Raw genomic sequence first — 21,594 nt, 5'->3', positions numbered from 1 at the left:
AATGTGTATGTGTTAATCCCAAACTCCTAATTTATCCCTCCTCCCACATTTTCCCTATGGTAACTCTAAGTTTGTTTTCAAAGTCTATGAGTCTGTTTTGGTTTTGTAAATAAGTTCATTTGTATCATTATTTTTAGATTCCACATATAGGTGATATCATATGACAATATTTGTCTTTCTCTGTCTGATTTACTGCACTTAATGTGATAATCTCTAGGTCCATCCATGTCACTGCAAATGGCATTACATTCTTTTTTATGTCTGAGCAATATTCTGTTGTATATATGTACCACATCTTTTTCATTCCATTCCTCTGCTGATGGACATTTAGGTTGCTTCCATGGCTTGACTATCGTAAATAGTGTTGCAATGAACATTGAGCTGCACATACCTTTTTTTTTTTTAATTATGGTTTTCTCCAGATATATGTCCATGAGTGGGATTGCTGGGTCATATAATAGCTCTATTTTTAATTTTTTTTATGAATCCTGCCTATTGTTCTCCAAAATGTACCAATTTACATTCCCACCAAGAGTGTAGGAGGGCTCCCTTTTCTCCACACCCTCTCCTACTTTTATTGTTTGTAGATTTTTGATGATGGTCTTTCTGACCAGTGTGTAGTGATACCTCAGAAGCTCAACAGTGCTAATTATTAGAGAAACCCATTTTGAATATCAGTTTTAAGGTGGCCCAGAAAGTTGTGGCCAAGACTGGTGTCATATCAAAGACTTCCTGACATAAGTTGGCAATTAATGCTGGCTCTTGCCTGGTACCTCAGTTAGGAATTTTGACTGGAACACCTACATGGGAACTGTGAATGTGGTCTGGGCCCTAAAAGAACATATGTGTCCCATGAGTAAGCCTCCTAATAGAACCAGGTGGAAGCTATGTTACCCTTTATGACTCAGCCTTGGATGTCAAAAATAGCACCACTTCTGCCATAGTCATATGACTTCTTAGATTTAAAGAAGAGAGGATATTCCTCTTAATGGGAAAGAATCTATGTCACATTATAAGAAGGGCATACAATATGGATATCCTATTGCAGCCATCTTAGAGAATACAATCTGTGTTTGGCATTTGATGGTAAATAATATTACCACATTTGCTATGTGTATTAAATATAAAGTTTGGGGGACATTTTAAACACCCAATAAACATCAATTTTGTTTTCTCTTTAATAAGCAAGGAAGTAACTATTCACTTTGTGTTACTGATTTTTATTTCCTCCCAACTGATACACTTTATATTTGTAGTAATTATGATAATATAATTCATAGGATATAATTGATATACAGTAATTTAATTACAATAACAAAATAATTACAGAATTTGTGATATGAATCATATTTTTTCTACTAGGTATACTTTGCTTCCCAAGGTCTCCTCTGTTCTTTCCATTTTATTTCATTATGCTGCTTATCAAAAAGCTTTACTGGATAATTGGTTCAATATAGCTCTTTGCCTATTGATATTTCTACTTTTCTTTTAGGATCATCTCAAGTCCTACATTCCTGAGAAATACTTTCCTGTGTAGTTCAGCATTTTCTTCCTTTTTAGATTTTGAGAATATTTCTATGATAGACCTCAAAACTATATAGATACACACACACACACTAATACACATGCATATATATATATATATATATATATATATGTATACTTTATTTCAAAGGTTGAATCTGTTCATTTTTCTCCAATAAGACTGTAATTCTATTAATGCATTAAAGACAATTCTGATTTCTGCTTCTGGCTCAAGCAGAAACTCATGTCTGATTGATGCCCCCACTAAAAAAAAAATAGAAGAACTGGATAAAATATGCTGGAAAAGAGTTTGAAGGTATTAGAGAGCTAGTATGCCTCCAAGATCTGAAAGGCTAAGATCGTTGACAAAAGGAAGTAAAGCTAGATAAGGCTGACACTTGGTGCTATATTTTGCCTTGCAGCACTTTTGAATTAAAAAGTAGTATCCCAGAAACTGAACAGAATTTTGGTCAGTCTGACAGGATAAAAAGTTAGCTGATGGAGTTCAGACTCTGCCAAATGGAGGAGCCAACTTGGGGAACACTAAGGGCCTGCATCCTTACATTAAGTATAAAGCGGCATTCCTCAAAAGAGCATATTCAATCTTTAATTCAATACCTGATACAAATTATGGCTAATTGTCCCCAATTCACATATGTTTAATAAAGAAATTCCAAAAAAGCTACAGTAATCAAGACAGTGTTTTACTGGCATTGATAGACATCTAGACCAATGGAATTGAATTGAGAATCCAAAAATAAACATTTAATGTCAACTGTTTTTTGACAAGGGTGCCAAAACAATTCAAGGTGGGGGGAGGGGAAAGTCTTTAGCAATTATTTTCAACAAATATTGCTAAAATAACTTGCTATCCATGTGCAAAAGAATAAAGTCAAATCCCTGCCACACACCATATACAAAACTTAATTCAAAATAGATTTTAAAAGTTACATATCTGACAAGAGACTTGCATCTAAAGAGCTCTAACACAATAAAAAGAGAGCTCAATTTATAAAAGGCAGTAGATCTGAAAATATGTTCGTCCAAAGAACATATACAAATGTTATTTGTATTAACACATGAAAAGATGATCAGCATCATTAGTCATCTCAGAAATTCAGATCCAAACCAGATGAGATATCATTCCACACTCACCAGGTTGGCTGTAATCAAAAGGCAGAAAATCATATGTGTTGGTGAGAACCTGGAGAAATTGGAATCTTTATAAACAGCTGGTGAGAATGAACCAGAAATGTGGCTTTGTAGGCCAGCAGGGCTTACTTTCAGGAGAGCCAAAGAGCTGTAGAGACTCTATTCTTGAAGGATGGATATACCCAAAATCTCACACACTCCAAGACCCAGAGCAGAAGCAGTAATTTGAAAGGAGTTTAGGTCAAACCCATCTAATAATCTTAGAGAGCCTCCAGGAAAGGTGAGAGGCAACTAGAACCCACCTAGGGACATAAACAATGGTGGAAACATTTTGGGGAGCTCATTCTACCATGAGGACACAGGTGCTGATAAGTACCATTTTGGAGTTCTTCCTTTAGCTTATTATTGTTAGGACCCAGCCCCTTCTACCAGCTTGCTGCACCAGTACTGGCATGCCTCAGGCCATGCAATTAGCCAGAAAGCAACACAGTCCCACCCACCAGCAGGTTGGCTGTCTTAAGACCCAATGAGCCCACAGCTCCCTGGGACAAAGTCCTGTCCACCAGAAGGCCCAGGATCAAGCCCTGCCCACCAGTGGACCAGCTAGCCCCTAGGCCCCTGCCCTGCCCAGCAGCAGTCAGACACCAACCTCAGGACAATTGCAGCTGCACAGCCTACCATGTCAGAGCATAAGGAAATGACACAATATATTTAAAGTGATGAAAGGGAAAAATCTACCACCAAGAATACTCTACCTGGCAAGGCTATCAGTCAGATTTGAAAGCAACATCAAAAGTTTCACAGACAAGCAAAAGCTAAAAGAGGTGAGTATTATAAAGGTCATATATTATAAGCCCACAGCTAAATTATATACAACAATGAAAAGCTGAAGGCATTGCCTCTATGACCAAAAACAGGACAAGGATACCTACTCTTGCTACTTTTATTCAATATAGGATGTCCTATTCACAGCACTTACACAAAGATAAAAAAGAAAATAAATCTAAATTGAAATGGAAATAGTAAAACTGTCACTGTTTGTGGATTACATAATACTATACATCGAAAATCCTAAAGATGACACCCAAAAACTACTGGAACTCATCAATAAATTTGGTAAAATCGAAGGATATAAAATTAATATACATAAATATGTTGTGTTTCTATATATTAATCATGAACTATCAGGAAAACTAATTAAGAAACCAATCTCACAAACACATCAAAAAGATTGGAATATGTAGGAATAAATCTAACTAAGGATATAAAAGTCCTGTACTTGGAAAACAATAAAACACTGAAAAAAGAACAAATGGAAAGATACATCTTGTGCATAGATTGGAGTAATTAATACCCTTTTTTTTAATTTAAGCTCTTTATTGGAATATAATTTCTTTACACTGCTGTGCCAATTTTTGAGGTACAACAAAATGAATCAGCTGTATTTCTACACATATCCCCACCCTCTGATGACACCTTCCCATCCTCCCTATCCTGGCCTTCTAAGTCATCACCCATGAAAGAATTTGTCTCCTTATGTTATGTAGGAACATCCCACAAGCTATCTGTTTTACATTTGATGTTGTGTATATGTCAAAGCTACTCTCTAACTTCGCCTCAACTTCCCCATTGCTCCCCTCAACCCTGTGTCCTCAAGCCCATTCTCTACATCTGTATTGTTATTCTTACCCTGTCATGAGTCCATCAGTACCGTTTTTTTTAGATTCCATATATATGTTAGCATAAGGTATTTGTTTTTCCCTTTCTGGCTTACTTCGCTCTGTATGACAGATTATAGGTCTATCCACCTAATTATAAATAACTCAATTTCATTCTTTTTTATGGCTGAGTAATATTCCATTGTATATATGTGCCACATCTTCTTTATCCATTCATCTGTTGATGGGCATTTAGGATGCTTCCACATCCTGGCTATTGTAAACAGTCCTGCAATGAACATTGTAGTACATGTTTATTTGGATTATGGTTTTCTTTGGGTATACGCCTGGTAGTGGGATTGCTGGGTGATATGGTAGTTCCATTTTTAGTTTTTTTAAGGAACCTCCAAACTGGTTTCCATAGTGGCTGTACCACTTTACATTCCCAACAACAGTGCAGGAGGGTTCACTTTTCTCCACACCCTCTCCAGCATTTATTGTTTCTAGATTTTTTGATGATGGCCATTCTGACCAGTATGAGGTGATACCTCATTGTGGCTTTAACATACATTTTTCTAATGAGTAGTGATGTTGAGCATCTTTTCATGTGTTTGTTAGCCATCTGTATGTCTTCTTTGGAGAAGTGTCTATTTAGGTCTTCCACTCATTTGTGGATGGGGTTATTTACTTTTTCAGTATTAAGCTGCAATAGCTGCTTGTATATTTTGTAGATTCATCCTTTGTCAGTTGCTTATTGGCAAATATTTTCTCCATTCTGAGGGTTGTTTTTTAGTCTTGTTTATGGTTTCTTTCACTGTGCCAAAGCTTTTAAGTTTCATCAGGTCTCATTTGTTTATTCTTGATTTTATTTCCATTCTTCTAGGAGGTGGGTCAGAAAGGATCCTGCTTTGATTTATGTCATAGAGTGTTCTACCTATGTTTTCCTCTATGGGTTTTATAGTGTTTGGCCTTACATTTAGGTCTTTGATCCATTTTGAGTTTACTTTTGTGTATGGTCTTAGGAAGTGTTCTAATTTCATTCTTTGACATGTAGCTGTCCAATTTTCCCAGCACCACTTACTAAAGAGGCTGTCTTTTTTCCCTTGTATGTCCTTGCCTCCTTTGTCAAAGATAAGGTGCCCATATGTCTGTGGGTTTATCTCTGGGCTCTCTATTGTGTTTCATTGGTCTATATTTCTGTTTCTGTGCCAGTACCATACTGTCTTGATCACTGTAGCCTTGTAGTATAGTTTGAAGTCAGGGAGCCTAGGAGGGAAGTTTATAGCAATACAATCCTACCTCAAGAAACAAGAAAAATTTCAAATAAACAACCTAACCACACACTTAAAACAATTAGAGAAAGAGGAAGAACAACAACAACAACAACAAAAAAAAAAAACCAAAGTGAGATGAAGGAAAGAAATCATAAAGATCAGAGCAGAAATAAATGAAAAAGAAATGAAGGAAACAATAGCAAAGATCAATAAAACTAAAAGCTGGTTCTTTGAGAAGATAAACAGAATTGATAAACCATTAGCCAGACTCATCAGGAAGAAAAGGGAGAAAATGCAAATCAACAGAATTAGAAATGAAAAGGGAGAAGTAACAACGGACACCGCAGAAATACAAAAGATCATGAGAGACTACTATAAGCAACTGTATGCCAATAAATTGGATAACCTGGAAGAAATGGTTAAATTCTTAGAAAAGTACAATCTTCCAAGACTGAACCAGGAACAAATAGAAACTATGAACAGACCAATCACAAGTATGGAAATTGAGTCTGTGATTTAAAATCTCCCAACAAACAAAAGCCCAGGGCCAGATGGATTCACAGGCGAAGTCTATCAAACATTCAGAGACGAGTGAACACCTCTCCTTCTCAAACTCTTCCAAAATATTGCAGAAGGAGGAACACTCCCAAACTCATTCTACAAGGCCACCATCACCCTGATACCAAAGCCAGCAAAAGATGTCACAAAAAAAGAAAATTACAGGCCAATATCACTGATGAATATAGATGCAAAAATCCTCAACAAAATATTAGCTAACAGAATCCAACAGCACATTAAAAAGATCATACACCATGATCAAGTGGGGTTATCCCTGGAATGCAAGGATTCTTCAATATACATAAATCAATCAATGTGATACATCATTTTAAGAAATTGAAGGATAAAAACCATACGATCATCTCAATAATGCAGAAAAAGCTTTTGATAAAGTTCAACATCCATTTATGATAAAAACTCTCCAGAAAGTGGGCGTAGAAGGAAGTTACCTCAAAATAATAAAAGCCATATATGAAAAACCAACAGACAACATCATTCTAAATGGTAAAAAAACTGAATGCATTCCCTCTAAAGACAGGAACAAGACAAGGGTGCCCACTCTCACCACTATTATTCAACATAGTTTTGGAATTTTTAGCCACAGCAATCAGAGGAGAAAATGAAATAAAAGGAATCCAAATTGGAAAAGAAGAAGTAAAATTGTCACTCTTTGCAGATGACATGATATTATACATAGAAAACCCTAAAGAAGCTATCAGAAAAATGCTAGCACTAATCAATGAATTTAGTAAAGTAGCAGGATATAAAATTAATGTATTGAAATATCTTGCATTCCTGTACACTAACAAGGGAAGAGCAGAAAGAGAAATTAAGGAAACACTCCCATTCACCAATGCAACAAAAAGTATAACATAACTAGAAATAAACCTGCCTAAGGAGGCAAAAAAACCTGTACATATAAAATTGTAAGACACTGATGAAAGAAATCAAAGATGATACAAACAGATGGAGGGGCATACAATGTTCCTGGATTGGAAGAATCAACATTGTAAAAATGACTGTCCTACCCAAAGCAATTTACAGATTCAATGCAATCCCTATCAAATTACCAATGGCATTTTTCACAGAACTAGAACAAGAAATTTTACAATTTGTATGGAAACGCAATATTCTTAAAATGAAAATACTACTAATGGCAGTAGTATTGTGTATAATTCTATCAAAATACCAATGGCATTTTCATAGAACTAGAACAAATAATTCTAAACTTTTTATGAAAACACAGAAGACCTGAACAGTGAAAACAATCTTGAGAGAGAACAGAGCTGGAAGTATCATGCTCCCAATTTCAAACTATACTACAGATCTACAATAATCACAACAGTATGTCACTGACACAAAAACAGACACATAGATCAATGGTACAGAATGAAGTGCTCAGAAATGAACCCACACTTATATGGGTAATTAATCTATGACAAAGGAGGCATGACTATACAATGGAGAAAACATAGCTTCTTCAATAAATCGTGTTGGAAAAACTGGAAAGATATATGCAAAATAATCAAACTGGACTACTCTCTAACACCATGCACAAAAATAAATTTAAAATGGATTAAAGACTTGAAAGGAAGACCTAAACTATAAAACTCCCAGAAGAAAACAGATAGTACACTCTTTGACCTCAGTCTTAATAATATATTTTGGCAATGTTTCTTCAGATAAGAGAAACAAAAGCAAAGATAAACAAATGGGACTGCATCAAAATAAAAAACTTTTGCCCTACAAAGGAAACTATCAACAAAATGAAAAATCCATCTACTGAATGGGAGAAGATATTTGCAAATGTTATATCTGATAAGGGGTTAATAGGCAAAATGTACAAAACACTATTACAACTCAATAAATCAAAAAGACAAACAACTGGATTAAAAAATGAGTAGAGGATCTGAATAAACATTTTCCCACAGAAGATACACAGATGTGCAACAAGCACTTGAAAAGATTCTCAGTATCACTAACCACCAGGGAAGTGCAAATCAAAATCAGGAGATATCACTTCACACCTGTCAGAATGTCTTTTATTAAAAAGACAACAAGTAACAAGTGTTGGCAAGTTTAGGAACCCTCGGTGACTGTTGGTGGGAATGTAAATTGGTGCAGCCACTATAGAAAACAGTAAGGAGATTCTTCAAAAAGTTGAAAGTAGAACTATTACATGATCCAGCAATTCCATTCCAGGGGAATTTATGCAAAGAAAGACAAAACACTAATTAGAAAAGATATATGCACCCCTGTGTACACTGCAGCATTATTTACATAGCCAGAATATAGAAACAACCTAAGTGCCCATGAATAGATGAATGGGTAAAGAAGATGTGGTTTATATATGCAAAGAAATATTACTCATCCATAAAAAAAATGACAGCTTGCCATTTGCAATAACATGGATGGACCTAGAGGGTACTATCATAAGTGAAATAACTATCAGAGAAAGATAAATACTATAATTTATTTTACATGTGAAGTCTAAACACAATAAAACAAAACAAAGGAACAAACATAACAAGCCAGAAACAGAGTGATAAATACAGAGAACAAACAGATGGTTGCCAGAGATGAGGGAGATGAGAGGAGGAAAGCAATACGTGAGGGAGATTAAGAGACATAAACTTTCAGTTACAAGATAAATGTCATGAGGATGAAATGTACAGTGTGGGGAATGTAGTCAATAACTATGTAATATATTCATATGGTGACAGATCATAACTAGATTTATCATGGTGAATATTTTGAAATGTACAGAAATATTGAATCACTCACTATGTTGTGTAATAGAAAATATCATAGTGTTGTAAGTCACGTATACTTCAAAAACAAACAAGCACATAGAAAAACAGATCAGATTTGTGGTTACCAGAAGTGGGGTTTTAGGGTGGGGAAATTTGATGAAGGCATTCAAAAAGCATAAATTTCCAGTTATAAGATAAATATGTAGTAGGGATGTAATGTACAACATGATAAATGTAATTAACATTGCTGTATGTTATATATGAAAATTGTTAAAGAAAATCATGCATTGTTATCCCAAGGAAAAAATCATTTTTTCTTTTTTTTCATACTTATGTCAGTTTGCATGATGGATGTTCACTAGACTTATTGTGATAGTCATTTCATGATGTATGTAAGTGAATTATTATGATGTACACCTCAGACTTATATAGTGCTATATGTCAATTGTATCTTAATACAACTGGGGAAAAATAGAAAAACATTCAAAAGCATTCAAAGTCATATCACTAGTTTGTAGCTAGACTGACACTTTGTCTTATGATTTATGGAAGCATTCCTTTGATGCCTTATAGAGAATTATCAAAAGGATTTTCAAATAACTGCAATGCCTATTTGTCCCCAACTTCCACCCAGCCATAGAGGCAGTAAGGGCTAGAAAAATATAGTACAAGCACCAACATTGATTTTTTCACTTTGCATGTGAGTGCATATATACAGCAAAATAAGCTTCTATTCACCAGTGCTCTCAACTAATTGAATTCACCAAATTACAATGTTGGCAGTGAATGGCAATAACATAGGTCAGTATTACAAATATATTTAACACCTCATTTGTTGCTTGTGCACACCATTTCTGGGGCAGGTGTTGGGCTCATGGCAGTTCAATCCACTCTATTATAGCTCATCTGTTTTCTATTCTCAATCTTTGACCAAGATTTATGACAGATTTCCTCAATCAATAATTCAATAATATATGTAATTCCAAATTTTTGATTTAAGAGAGTGAATACATGCATCTACAAAGTATTTCATAGCAGGAAGGCAATTCAGGATAATCTTCCACAGACCAGGAAATTCAGGTGGATGGAACACTTTTCCTTCTTCAATAGCTTTCCAAATACAGAGGTTTTATTATAATGTGCTTTACATTTGCTAATGTAGTTGCATTAAAAGTCACATATTCTAAAATGATATTTTACTCCTCCTCTCTTTTCCCTATGCATTAAATACCATTACACAGAGCCACCTGTGTGTACAATACTCAACCAAGTAAGGCATTTCTGAAGTAATTTGGAGAGAGATGACAGCAGGTGAAATTGGAATATTCCCAGAAGGTGCTCATTCTGTATTCAGAGGTATTCCAGATATTTGTGAAGAAATTTTTTTCTCACATTTGGATTATTTCTAAATACATTTTACATACTTTTCCAAGTTTACTAGCTGTACTGCAATATGTACATTAATATTTAAGCTTATATCAGGCCAACTTAGACATATGAATTAAGAGGCATAAATTGAGTGCACATTTATGTAGCATTTAATGGACAGTATGTCGTTATGGCTCCTTAGTATTGGAAAGACAGAAAGGTGCTCAAAGAACTCTTTCTGTGTTGACGCTTCCATGCCCTGGACTGCTGTTTGCACGATCCTTAGGATGCCTAGAACAGCCAGTGGGCTTCAGTAAATATAAAAGTTCTATTTCTTAATAGTTTAAGTCACAAGTATATATCAGAGAATCATTTGTTCTCAGGGTTGAAAAGCACCCCTCCCCCCACCACCACCAACAAAAAAATATGTTTCAATCATTCTCTCTCTAAAACATCTCTACTTGAAGCCCTCAAAGTAGTGGACAATCATAACTTCTGAAAGTTACTCATTCTGGCTTTGTACAGCTCTAGAGATTTTTGAATATTATATCTGTGGTAGATAGATTTTTGGTCTCCATGGTCTTCACTCCTCAGTTTTGTTCCTGCAGTTATATTATGTCACATGGTAAAGGACTTTTGCAGATATTATTAGAAGCAGAAAGGGAAGTCAGAGAAAGGTTCAATTTGCCATGTCAAGGAAACAGAGATGTCAATTCTGCAACAATAAGGAACCAAATTCTGCCACCAGTCTGAAGGATTTTGGAAGTGAATTATTCCTCAGAGTCTCCACATAAGATTGCAGCTCAGTTGACACCTTGATTTCAATCTGTGAGACCCTGAGCAGGAAACCCAGTTGAGTCATGCTATGCCCAGACTTCTGTCCTTTGAAACTGTGAGATAACAAATGAGTATTGTTTTAAGCAGCAAATTAGTGATAAATTGGTTAAAAACAGTAGAAGAACAATGTAAATTAGAAGAATACAAAATCCTAAAGAGGTTCTCATTCAATACTTTTATTTACTCATAAGGAAAGTGAGCTTTAATGAAAGTTAAACTTTTGCCCAAGGTCATATATTACCAGTGACTCTGTCATTACTATTACATACTAGTCACCTAATATTTCCTACTATATTAATTTGTTAATTTGCTCATTAAAAATATTTAATCAACTCTTTTGTAAGAAATGAAGAAGGTAGAGAGTTTGGGATCCTCCAGAGGGTATATTTTTGAGCTACTATTATATTCTCAGTACTGTTTGATATTTTAAATGTTATTTATTTTATAAAATTCTGGTATGTAAATGACTTTGTAGAGTTATAACATGCACACAAATAAGAATACTACAAAAATATGAGTATCAAGCCTTATATAGGAGTTATCTGGTAACAGTGAGTTCACACACAAAAAAAGTTTGACTTTTAATGGAAAGAATAAAGGAAATATTTTTTAAATTGCCAACATTGGTCCTGAGACTGAAAGATAGTGAGAGTATACTGAATTTAAGCTGCTCCAAGTAGTTCTTGCTACATATATTGACTCTGAGTAGCCTGAAAAATGACATGAAGAACAATCCATGCTTGGGATCACAGTATTTGCCCAGGCCATCTTTCTTCAACCCTTTAAAGTTTCTTTCATTTATGGTTAACTCAGTTTGCTTGATTCTATCCAGTAGTGTTTGAATTCAGTAACCAAGATTATTAAGGCAACTCTGGATCTTTTCTAATTCCCAGCTTTCATGATTTATTCCAATATTTTACCCTTAACATGATACACCACAACTATAGGCAAAATATTATTTCTTTCTAGCTAACCATATATACCACACCTTAAAATATATACCACTGATACGTGAGGGATATCTAAAGATAGAATTTGGATAAGTTCAAACTAAGGAAATGCATCAATTCCTAGGATGTAAATACATGAACCCAATGCAGAATGGTATGAATGAGACCTTTACTATCATAGTTATATTATTCTATTTAATCTGAGTATAGTGTGCCTAAAGAAGAAAAACATATGTTACCAAGTTAGGCTGGCATGAGATTAGCAAAAGTTCTTAAATACCAAGTTGTGAAATTTGGAGAGATTATTTATTTATTTATTATAGATATTGGGCATCCTTTGGATAAACTGGCAGGGATGAATAAATAGTCCAAATTTTTGGAAAGCTACTCTAATTATATATATGATGAATTATTTCTCAGAGGAATTCAAAAGAAAGTATATTTTGATTTAACAAAAGAGAACTGATATTTATTTGTATGTCTATTGTGGAAGAAACTGGCAAGCATTTTACTAACTAATTTTTACTTCTTCTTAAAGACTAAATAATCAGTTAGGTGTGGCCATATGATGAAGTGCCAGTCAATAGAATGAGCAGAATATTTTGCTTCTTTTCCAGGCCCTTCCCAAAAAACCTTCCCGTTCTCAATTTGTCATGCTTTTTCCAATCCTGAAAGCTTTTCAATTATAATAAAGGGGCCTTTGAAAGCCATATACTGAAAAGTTGGAGCCACAAAATGTTTCCTGAAGTTCCATTTGAATAAGCGGTAACCCAGTAATCAGAAATACTTGGTTTGGACTATGTGAAGGAAAAATAAAGTGTTGTGTTTGAAACTGAGAAAAAGTGTTCTCCAAACTTTTTGCTTCAAACTTATTTTATTTTATTCCACCAGCAGATCAACATTTGCTTGAGTTAAAAATTTCTAGTATTAGTTTTTAAAATATAAATGTCTTTTGTAAGAGGATTAAACCTTTTTCACATGGAAATATAGTTTGTGTAATAGTCCAGACATAAAAAAGCTTAATGTAAGATTAACTTCTAAGTATGAGAGAGGTTGAGATGGTGGAGTAAAAGGACATAAAGTTCACCTCCCACCATGAACACATCAAAAATACATCTATATGTGGAAAATTCTCACAGAAAACTAACTGGAAATTGGCATAAGCACTGCTATACAACCAAGGCTTTAGGGAAGGTAAAGACATAATTGTGTAGGATGAGAAGAAAATCATCAGGTGGGGACCTTTGTCTCCATGAGAGGGGAATAAAAGAAAAGATGATACTACACTGGCAGACACTGACCCTAGGGAGTGAGCAGGTCAAGCCAGTCCTGGGATCCTACACATATAAGACAAGCCACTTTGAATGCTTGGAGAACCACTGGGACAGATAGAAATTCTGGAGAATCCTAGGCTCCACTTGCAAGAAGTGTGAAAGTGGCAGGGCAGAGACTGTTCTACCCTAACAGCTGCCACCTTGCTGTGTTCTCCAGTGCAAACCAACTAACCCCTACACAGTCCACTCCTTACCACAGCTTGGCACTGGATCTAGGGCAGCCAGGACCTGGGAAAGGACTCTTTCTAGGAATACAGAGGTGAGCCAGGGACCTAGAGTATAGCCCAAGTGGGGTGGTGGCAGCCATATTTTGTGCTTACTCAAGGAGCACCCTAGAAGCAGCCTAGACTTCTAACAACTGTGGTGACTGTCAGAATTCCCACAACCACCTTGAAGTGTATCCCAAGACAAGCCAAGAAAATGCTCTGGCCCTGCCTACTTCACATAACAGCCTAGCCCTAGATCTGGGGTGACCACAACAGGGGAAAAGATATGACCATAGGCTGTATCTGACTGGAGCCACAGATGCCTACATAGGCAGAACATTTGACCTCTGCAAGTACATAAGCACCACTTGCTTCAGCACTCCCTTCCTCTGGGACAAAGGCCCCAGTGAGGGGAGAAGAGAAAACACACAACTAATGGGAACATAGCCAGACTGAGTCTAACCTTCAGAGCTTCCTCACCAGCAACTTAGGAATACACTCTACCCCTGACAAGGTGGTAAAGGCCACTGAGCAGAGAGGAAGTCCTATACACACTCTGTGCAGTCTCTAGCTCCTCCATCACTAGGTACACCCCCACCAAGCTGAGAGCAGCCAGCACACCCTGAGGAAAGATGTAACTGGCATCCATATCAAACAACACTTCCCACCAAAGGCATTGGGCACAGTCAGCATATGGTTGCTCCCACATAAGTACGCCCTTTCAAGACCACAATAGGTAACTGTGTCACTTAAATTCATAGAGACAGATAAACTTCAGTAAAATGAAAAGACAGAAGACTACTCTCAATTAAAAGAGCAAAAGAAAACCACCAAAAAAGTAATAAAACAGAAATAAGCTACAAGAAAAAGAACTTAAAACATTGGTAATAAAAAGTTAAATGAATTAGGGAAGAGAATTGATATAAACACAGATCATTTTAATAAGGAACTAGAAAATATAAAAAAGAGCTAATCAAAAATACATAATTCAATATTTAAGGTAAAAAGCACTCCAAAAGCAATTAAAAGCAGATTAAATGACACAGAAGAACACATATGTTACCTGGAAGATACAATAATGGAAATAACCCATAAGAATAGCAGACAGAAAGATAAATAGTTTTTTTTTTTAAAGTTGTTACATATGAATTATGTGGGATAATATCAAGCATGCCATTATTCACACTACAGGAGTTCCAGAAGAAGAAGAAGAGAGAGAGAAGAGTGAAATTATGGCTGAAGACTTCTCAAGTCTAAAGAAGAAAACAGATATCCAGGTACAGAGTGTTCAAGGGTTCCCAAACAAGGTAAACCAAAACAGACTCACGTGAAAACATATCATAATTAAGATGGCAAATGTTAAAGACAAAGGGAGAAATCTAAAGCCAAAAAGAGAAAATTATAGAGTTATATGCAAGGGAATCCCCATAAGGGTATAGTTGATTTCTCTGCAGAAAATATGCAGGACATAAGGGAATGGAGTAATATATTCAATGTGCCAAAAGGGAAAAACCCGCAACCCAGGATAGTCTACCCAGCAAAATTATCATTTAGAATAGGAGAGATAAATAATATCTCAGATAAGCAAAAAATGAAAGAAGTCAACAATGCTAAACCTGCCCTAAAAGAAATGTTGAAGGGTCTTCTCTAAATGAAAAGATGTAAGACTATATGGGAAAGGAAAAATCAAAATTGGAAAGGCAAATACATAGAAAGGATTGAAGATCACATAAATGTCATTATGTAGAATTAAAAAACAAGTTGTAAAAGCAACTATAACTACAATCAACAGAAAAAGGATAAGCAAGATATAAAATATGACATCAAAGCACAAAACTTGGGGAAGTGTAGTAAAAAATATAAATCTTTTACTATGTGTTTGAACTTAAATGACTACCAGTTTAAATCAAATAGATAAAATTAGGGGTCAACATATACAAATCCCATGGTAACCACAAGTCAGAAACTTACAATAGATACACAAAAAACAAAAAGAAAGGAAATCAGTATAGTATAAAAGAAAATCATCAAATCACAGCAGGAGAAACAAAAAGAAAAAGAAGTGAACATAGAAGAACTACAAAAACAACTGAAAATCAAGGAATAAAATGACAGTAAGTAGATATATATCAATAATTAAGTGTCAATGGACTAAATCCTCTGATCAAACGATATAAGATGGCTGACTGGATAGGAAAAAAAAAAAAGGCCCTTAAATATACTGCCTACAAGTCATTTGCTTCAGGGCTAAAAATACACGCAGAATGAATGTTATGAGATAGAAAAAGATATTTCATGCAAACAGAAAAACGACAAGAAACAGGGGCTAACAATACTCATATCAGACAAAATAAACCTAAAAATAAAGGCTATAAGAAAAAAGCAAAGAAGTGGATTTTATAATGATAAAGGGATCAATACAAGAAGAGAATATTACACTTGTTAGCATATATGCACCCAATATAGGAGCACCTAAATACATAAGGCAAATACTAACAGACATGAAGTGAGAAATTGACAATAATACAATAATAGTATGAAACTGTAACACACCACTGACATCAATGGACAGATCATCCAGACAAAAAATCTATAAGGTAACAATGGTTATAAATGATACAATTGATCAGTTGGTCTTAATAGATATCGATGGGGCATTCCATCAAAAAAACAGCAGAATACACATTTTTTCAAGTGCACCTGGAACATTCTCCAGAATAGATTATATACTAGATCACAAAATAAGCTTCAACAAATTTAATGGGATAGAAAGTATATCAACATTTTTTTCCAAATGCAATGGTATGAAACCAGAAATCAACTACAGAAAAAAAAAAAAATTGAGAACTCTGTATAATAGAGATAACTAGTGAGAACCTACTCTATAGCACAGGGAACTCTACTTGGTGCTCTATGATGACCTAAATGGGGAGGAAATCCTAAAAAGAGGGAGTATATGTATATATATGGCTGATTCACTTTGCTGTACAGCAGAAACTGACACAGCAGTGTAAAGCAACTATAATCAAAAACAAAAACAATAACAAAAAACAAAACAAACAAACGAAAAAGAATCACTTGGAGTCTAAACAATATTCTACTAAAAACTGAATGGTTCAATGATGAAATTAAAGTGTAAATCAGAAAATACCTCAAGACAAACAAAAATGGAAACACAACTTTCCAAAATCTGTGGGATTCAGCAAAAGCAGTTCAAAGAAGAAAGTTCATAGTGATACAGGCCTTCCTCAAGAAATGAGAAAAAAATCTCAAATAAACAACCTCTAATACCACCAAAAATAATTAGAAAAATAAGAATAAACAAAGCCCAAAGTTACAGAAGAAAGGAAATAATAAAGTTCAGAGGAAATAAATAAAAAATACATAAAAAACAAAAGAAAAGATCAGTGATACAAAGAGGTAAATTTGTGAAAAGAAAAACAAAATTGATAAAACATTAACAAGGTTTACCTAGAAGAAAAGAGAGAGGGCCCAAATAAAATAAAAAATGAAAGGGGAAATAACAACTGTTACCACAGAAAAACAAAAAGTCATAAGATAGTACTATGAACTGTTATATGCCAACAAATTGAACAATCTAGAAATAGTGGACAAATTTCTAGAAACATATAGCCTGCCAAGACCTATTCAAGACAAAACAAACAATTTGGACAGATCAGTCACTAAAAGTAAAATTAAATTTGTAATTTTAAAAAATTCCCAGAACACAAAAGTCCAGGACCATACAGATTCACAGGGAAATCCTACTAAACATATAAAGAAGAACTAACATCTATTCTTCTCAAACTATTCCAAAAGGTTGAAAAGGAGAAAACATTCCCAAATTTATTCTATGAGGCCACTATTACCCTGAAACCAAAAGCAGACAAAGACACTATGGAAAAGAAATTTACCTAAATTGATAAATATAAGTGCAAAGTGTACAACAGATTTTAGCAAACCAAATCCAACAATACATAGAAAGGATCATACAGCATGATCAAGTTGTATGTTTTCCAGGGTCACAAGGATGATTCAATATTTGTAAATCATTCAATATGATACACCACATTAACGAAAAGAAGAAAAAGAAATCACATGATCATCCCAATAGACACTGAAAAAGCGTTTAAAGTCTCATCAAAGTGGATACAGAGGAAACATATCATGACATAATGAAGGTCATTTATGACAAACCCACAGCCAACATAATACTCAACAATGAAGAACTGAAAGCCTTCCTGCTAAATTCAGGAACAAGACAAGAAGGTCTACATTCATGCTTCTATTTAACATAGTATTGGAAATCCTAGCCACAGCAATCAGACAAGAGAAAAAAAAAAAAGATATCCAACTTGGAAGGGAAAAGATAAAACTGTCACTGTTAGTAGATGACATGATGTGCTATATAGAGTACCCTAAAGTCTTCACCCCAAAACTATTAAGAGTAATAAATGATTTCAGCAAGGCCACAGGTTAAAATATTAATATATAGAAATCTGTTGTGTTTCTATATACTAACAATGAAATACCAGAAAGAGAAAGTAAAATACAATCCCATTTAAAATTGCCTGAAAAAGAAAAAAATACCTAGGAATAAACTTAACCAAGGAAGTAAATGGCCTATACTCTAAAAAAACATTATAAAACATTAATGAAGAAATTTGAAGATGATACAAAGAAATGCAACATCTCATGCTCTTAGATTGGAAGAATTAACATTTCTTAAGTGGACTACTACCCAAAGCAATCTACAGATTATATGCAATCTATAACAAATTCCCCTTGACATTTTTACAAAGCTAGAACAAATTATTCTAAAATTAATATAGGGGACTTCCATGGTGGTGCAGAGGTTAAGAATCCACTTGCCAATGCAGGGGGCACAGGTTTGAGCCCTGGCCCAGGAACATCCCACATGCCAGAGAGCAACTATGTATGTGAGCCACAACTACTGAGCCTGTGCTATAGAGCCTGGAAGCCACAACTACTGAACATGAGTGCCACAACTACTGAAGCCCATGCACCTAGAACCCATGCTTTACAACAAGAGAAGCCACCACAATGAGAAGCCTGTTCACCACAACAAAGAGTAGCCCCACTTCTCACAACTAGAGAAAGCCCATGTTCAGCAATGAAGACCCAATGCAGCCAATAAATAAATTAATTAATTAATTAATAATTTTAAAAAATAAATAAAATTCATATGGAACAGCAAAAGACACCCAATTGCCAAAATGTAAAGCTTGAGAAAATGAACAAAGCTGGTGGTATAACCCTCCCAGACATCAGATTATATTACAAAGCTACAGTAAGCAAAAGAGCATGGTACTGGCACAAAAAACAGACATGGATATCAATGGAACAGAATAGAGATCCCAGAAATACATCCAGGTACCTGTGTCAATTAATCTATGAAAAAGAGGCAAGAATATACAATGGAGGAAAGTAAATCTCTTCAACAAGTGGTTCTGGAAAAATTGGACAGCCAGATGTAAAACAATGAGATTAGAATGTTCCCTAACACCATATACAAAAACAAACTCAAAATGTTTTAAAAGACCTAAATGTAAGACCTGAAATAATAAAACTAGAAAAGAACATAGGTTGAACACTCTTTGACATAAATTGTAGTGATATTTTCTTGGATCAGTCTCCTAAAGCAAAAGAAACAAAAGTAAAAATAAACAAATGGGATATAATTAAACTTAAAAATTTCTGCACAACAAAGGAACCATCAACAAAACAAAAAGACAACCTATGGAATAGGAGAAAATATTCATAAATGATACTACTGCCAAGGAGTTAACTATCCAGTATGTATAATCAGCTCATATAACTCAATATAAATAAAACAAACAATGTAATCAAAAATGGGCAGAAGACCTGAATAGACATTTATCAAAATAAGATATACAGATGACTAAGGCATATGAAAAGATGTTCAACATGGCTAATTATTAGAAAACTGCAAGTAAAAACAGTGAGTTATCACCTCACACCTGTAAGAATGGCTATCATCAAAAAGTGTAAAAATAACAAGTGTTGGCAAGGATGTGGAAAAAAATGAAACCCTTGTATACCATTGGTGGGAATTTAAGTTGGTGCAGTACGGAAAACAGTGTGGAGTTTCCTTATAAAACTAAAAATAGAACTACCATACAAGCCACCAATTCTACTCCTGAGTATATATCTGGAAAAATGGAAATCACTGATTGGAAAAGATACATCATGTACCCCAGTGGTCATACCAGCACTATTTACAATAACCTACATATGGAAGAAACCCAAGTGCCCATCAATAGAGAGTTAGATGATTGGATTAAGAAGACTTTATGCACACACGCACACACACACACACACACGCACACACACACACACATAAGAGTAGAAGGATGTGGAGTTCATCTCTCTCTACTGATGCATCAGGAATACATCTATAGATGCAACAATTCTCACAGAAAACTGGCTGAACTCTAACGGAAGACCTTGGACACTGGCAAGGACTAAAAAGATCCTTGCATAAATGGGTAGGATGAAAAACAGAAGAAGGGAGAAGGAGGAGGAGAGGAATTGGGATGGGACCTGCACCCCAGGGAGAGGAGCTGAAGCAGAGGAGAGATTTCCAAATTTGGGGGAAAACCCCTCTCCAATGGGGAAATCTATTGGGACAGAAGGGAAGCATTGGAGGCTGTCAGAAGAGGGGGAAGTGGTCAACCTGTGGCAGACAGGACAGAGTGAGAAATACACAGACAGTGTGTACTGCAGCCTTACATGGCCCAGTCTGAGGCTTGTGTTCACAGGTGTGCAAGGGGACTAGGAGCTGGAGTGTGGGGACTGAGAGGAGGTCCAGGTTAAGGACTGCTCTTGGCTGAGGTGGGGACAGACTGAGGAAATGGCAGGGAAGAAATCCACAGCAGGGAATGCCTATGGAAGAAGACTGGACTGCTATGGAAGCAAGGCACTACTGATGAATCACACACAGGGGAAGAAGCCACTATTGTAGCCTCTCTCTCCCCATATGCCAGCACCTGCCAAGAAGCAATAAAAGAAGCCCTCTGTAGGGCTGGCTGTCACAGGACAGTCCCCAAGTAATAGGAAAAGCCCCCTAGAGTTGGCCGTCATGCTCCTTATGCCAGGAGCCAGAAAAGGCCTTCACTAGGGCAGTAGCTCTTGTGCCCGTGGCCATCAGCTTCCCTGCATATTTGATGCCACTGGACCTCCCAAAGTCCAAGAAGTCATACCACTTCTGTGCTCTGTCCTCACTGAGGCAGACCCAAGAGCTCCAAGGCAGCCTCAGGATCAGACTTCTGTGGGTGGACCACATGCAGAGGTGGGGACAAAACTAAAGTTGAATGCCAGGAACACAGGGACTAAGGAAGAGGATCAAAAAGTCATTCCATCAGCTGTACAAGCTGTAGAGTAAATCCTCACAATCAGCTAGGTAGACCCTGCAACTATGGAATATCTGAGTACACAATGAGTGCTCCCACAAATGAGAAAGGTCTAGCTCTGCAGCTGTGGTAAAGCACATGCAAGAATTGGGCCAGTCAGAATCTGAATGGTCCCCACAGGGCCCACAGCAGGTCCAGAGACCAACTGGACCAACTGAGAGGCAGAGGAAGGCCTCTTGGGGAGGCAGAGGTTGCCTGTGGCTTAAGGTGTGTGCAAGGACACTTGTAACTGCAACGCCAGGAAAACATAATTATGACTATTAATCTTATTATGCTTTGATTTGTTCTACTGTTGGTTCTAGAATTTTGGTTTGTTTGTTGTTTTAGTGTTTGTTTTTTAATTTACTTGTTTGGGATCTTTATACATTATAACATTATTTTACTTTTTATTTTAATTTTTTATATATTTCTATTTTTAGTTTGCATTTCTGTTATGTGTTCTTTTCCCTTATTTTCTTCCCTTCTCTAACTTTTTTTAATATTTCCATTTCTAATTTGCTTTTATGCTATTCTGTGTTTTCCCATT

The sequence above is a fragment of the Hippopotamus amphibius genome, chromosome 11 (assembly GCF_030028045.1).
Source record: "Hippopotamus amphibius kiboko isolate mHipAmp2 chromosome 11, mHipAmp2.hap2, whole genome shotgun sequence".
Taxonomy (NCBI): Eukaryota; Metazoa; Chordata; class Mammalia; order Artiodactyla; family Hippopotamidae; genus Hippopotamus; species Hippopotamus amphibius.
The sequence above is the reverse complement of the archived record's forward strand: the minus strand, read 5'-3'. Positions refer to the sequence as shown.